The sequence below is a fragment of the Loxodonta africana genome, chromosome 3 (genome assembly GCF_030014295.1).
Source record: "Loxodonta africana isolate mLoxAfr1 chromosome 3, mLoxAfr1.hap2, whole genome shotgun sequence".
Lineage (NCBI taxonomy): Eukaryota > Metazoa > Chordata > Mammalia > Proboscidea > Elephantidae > Loxodonta > Loxodonta africana.
The window spans coordinates 149,812,876-149,816,520 of NC_087344.1; the positions used below are offsets into that span (position 1 = coordinate 149,812,876).

At 48.6% G+C, this 3,645-nt stretch overlaps 1 non-coding gene across 1 annotated transcript; it reads left to right on the top strand.

Annotated features, from left to right (window-relative positions):
• The first annotated feature begins 3,331 nt into the window (after nucleotides 1-3,331).
• On the top strand, nucleotides 3,332-3,405 carry TRNAN-GUU (transfer RNA asparagine (anticodon GUU)). Its single transcript has one exon. It is a non-coding gene; the product is annotated as a tRNA-Asn (tRNA).
• Nucleotides 3,406-3,645: the final 240 nt, after the last annotated feature.

Genomic DNA, 3,645 nt, shown 5'->3' on the forward strand with positions numbered 1-3,645 from the left:
CATTGACTTATTTTTCCCTTGAATATGGGTCACATGTTACTTTCAATGCCTAGTATTTTTTTTAATTATTAGACTCTTTGAATGATACATTGTAGTGTATTCTGACATCTTTCTCCAGAGCATCAATTTTTTCCCTAGGATACCTTATGGGCAGTTCTACTCTGTCATATAGGTCCAAAATAAGAAATCATAAGTTCAGGCGGTCTCAGGGAAACTGAAACTCTCAGATATCATTCTTCTTTACTGGCCAAACCAAAAAAAAAAAAAAAAAAAGCCATAGGTCCTACCATATGATCCAGCAATCCCACTCCTTGGAATATATCCTAGAGAAATAAGAGCCTTTACACGAACAGATATATGCACACCCATGTTCATGGCAGCACTGTTTACAATAGGAAAAAGTTGGAAGCAACCAAGGTGCCCATCAACAGATGAATCGGTAAATAAACTATGGTATATTCACACAATGGAATACTACGCATCGGTAAAGAACAATGTTGAATCCATGACATTTCATAACATGGAGAAATCTGGAAGACATTATGCTGAGTGAAATCAGTCAATTGCAAAAGGACAAATATCGTATAAGACCACTATTGTAAGAGCTGGAGGAAGAGTTTAAGCAGAGAAGAAAATACTCGTTGATGGTTATGAGGGGGGGAGGGTGGGGGGAGGGAGGGGGTATTCACTAATTAGATAGCAGATAAGTTTCATTTTAGGTGAAGGGAAAGACGATACACAATACAGGAGAGGTCAACACAAATGGACTAAACCAAAAACAAAGAAGTTTCCCTAATAAAGTGAACACTTCAAAGGCAAGCATTGCTTGGGTGGGGGTTTGAGGACCATGGTTTCAGGGGACATCTAAGTCAACTGGCATAATAAAATCTATTAAGAAAGCATTCTGCATCCCACTTTGGAGAGTGGCGTCTGCGGCCTTAAACGCTAGCAAGCGGCCATCTAAGATGCATCAGTTGGTCTCAGCCCACCCGGGACAAGGAAGAATGAAGAACACCAAAGGTACAAAATAATTATGAGCCTAAGAGACAAAGAGGCCCACATAAACCAGAGACTACATCAGCCTGAGACCAGAAGACCTAGATGGTACCTGGCCACAACCGATGACTGCCCTGGCAGGGAACTCGACAGAGAAACCCTGAGGGAACAGGAGAGCAGTGGGACGCAGACCCCCAAATTCTCATAAAAAGGCCAGACTTAGTGGTCAGACTGGGACTGGAGGGACCCAGGAGGCCGTGGACCCGAGACCTTCTGTTACCCTAGGGCAGGAACCATTCCCAAAGCCAACTCTTCGGACAGGGATTGGACTGGAACAGGGCATAGAAAATGAGACTGGTGACGAACAAGCTTCTTGAATCAAGTCGACACATGAGACAATGTTGGCATCTCCTGTCTGGAGGGGAGATGAGAGGGCAGAGGTGGCCAGAAGCCACTCGAATGTACAGGAGGAGAGAGAGTGGAGGGAAGTACTGTGCTGTCTCATCAGAGGGAGAGCAATTAGGAGTGTTTAGCAAGGTGTATGTAAGTTTTTCTATGAGAGACTGACCTAATTTGTAAACTTTCACTTAAAGCACAATAAAAATTAAAAAAAAAAAAAAAAAAGCCGTAGTTCTTAGGAGCAGAGCTCCAAGAAGAAGGACCACAGGATGCCTCATGGCCACCTCGGTGATTCCCATGGCCCCAGGAGCAGCCATACCCCGATCCAAATAAAAGACACTGACTGGAAGCTGGGAGATACTGAAGACCTTGAAGTTAGAAGCACTGCGCCACGCAGACCCAACAAGCAGGATGAGGAAATCCTTGAGCTTCTCTTCTCCCTAGCAGCCTGAGATCACTTGCCGGAACATAAGATGCGTGGGCAAAGACAGGAAACCCTGGTGGCGTAGTGGTTAAGTGCTACAGCTGCTAACCAAGAGGCTGGCAGTTTGAATCCGCCAGGCGCTCCTTGGAAACTCTCTGAGGCAGTTCTGCTCTGTCCTATAGAGTCGCTATGAGTCGGAATCGACTCGACGGCAGTGGGTTTGGTTTTGTTTTTGGGGGGCAAAGACAGAGGTCAACTTCGGTGTGTTGCTGATGAGGAAAGTGAGGTTTCCCGGGAGTTTACTGGATTCCCTGGGTTCCGCGGCTGGTAGGGACTAAGTCACGGTCCAGGGCCCTCAGCATCCTGCCTCAGAGCACAAGGAGGGAGCTGGGCAGTGGATAGAAACCGCTGCGCAGAGCGGGCATCTGACTGCGAGAGCGACTCCACCTTCCTTTGGGCCTCTGAGAATGGTCTCCACCTGTGCTCTTTTCCTCCAGGCGGAACTCCAGGCGTCGGCGGAAAGAAAAGACCACCAGAATCTAGGTGTTTCTTTCAACCTTCCCCATGAGGTCCTACCGAGCCTTGCCACGGATCCACCCTCTTAGTGCTGTTACTGGAATTTGCAAGCTTTCCACGACCATCGTGGGCCCTTTTCTCCCAGCTCTTTAGGCACAAGAGAAACTTTCTCCCGCGGCTCCAAGTGCACCTACTCTTTCTCTGCCTCCCCTTCCTCACTGCGTGGTCCGGAGCTGGGCGCTCTTCACTTCCTCTCTGAAGGCTCTGGGAGAAATACGACACCAAAAGCAAAAGGAATACACCTACTAATAAACTTAACTTTAGTTTATTATCGAGCCAGGAAAAACAGAGAGAGAGAGAGAGAGAGAATACAGGTGTGCAAGTAGCACCCAAAGGGCTACAAAGCTATACTGGTTTTGCAGTTCCATATGGAATTAAAGTTACAGATACAGCTGTACATTGCCCCACTCTTAGTAAACAATCAGCTTTACTCGATTGAAGCTGGTATGAAGCTTACTCTGACGCGCTGTCCTTCCTAATTCCTTACCAGTACCGCCTACCGTTGCCCCTGACAATAATGCACTTCACAGTGCGCTTGGTTAGTTACTTTCTCAACGTTCCTCGGAAAGTCCCAGGGCCCAAGGCGGGGTGGGGTGGGGCGTGGACCCCGGGCGGGGAGGCTGCGGCAGATCTCAGAACGCGGAGTCCTGTAGGGCGGTGGTTTGTGGTGCGTCCTCCCCTGCTGGTGGTGAGCAGCCGCTGTGCGTCTCCCGCTGCGCTAGGCCGCGGGTGTCCGAGTCCCCCAGCTCACTCGGGCTCGATGTCAACGCCCAAATGTGTCCAAAGGCAGGACTCTCGGCCTAAATGTCTCTTACACTACCAGCCTCTGGAGCGCGCGCAGTTGAACAGGCCAGAACAATGTTAAGATGTCCCCAGCCTGAGGTTAAAGGGCAATTCCTGACATCAGATAGGAAGTTTGAAAAAGGAGGGCTCTGTGTCTCTGTGGCGCAATCGGTCAGCGCGTTCGGCTGTTAACCGAAAGATTGGTGGTTCGAGCCCACCCCGGGACGCTATGCTTTGCTTTAAGCTCGTTGTAGCTGCTGAATAGCCGCTTTAGGCTTTTAGCGACTTTCGTTCTCAGAGTCCTCTGGAACTCTATCCACTTTGAATCAGACGCCAAAGTTTGCTGCGCGACGATTCAAGTCCCATAAAAGGGAATAAAAGAAGGAATTTTTTCCCGCAAAAAATGTATTTCCACAAAGCCAGCGAAAGCCGCTTCGGAGTTTATTTATTCCAGAGCCACTGCACGG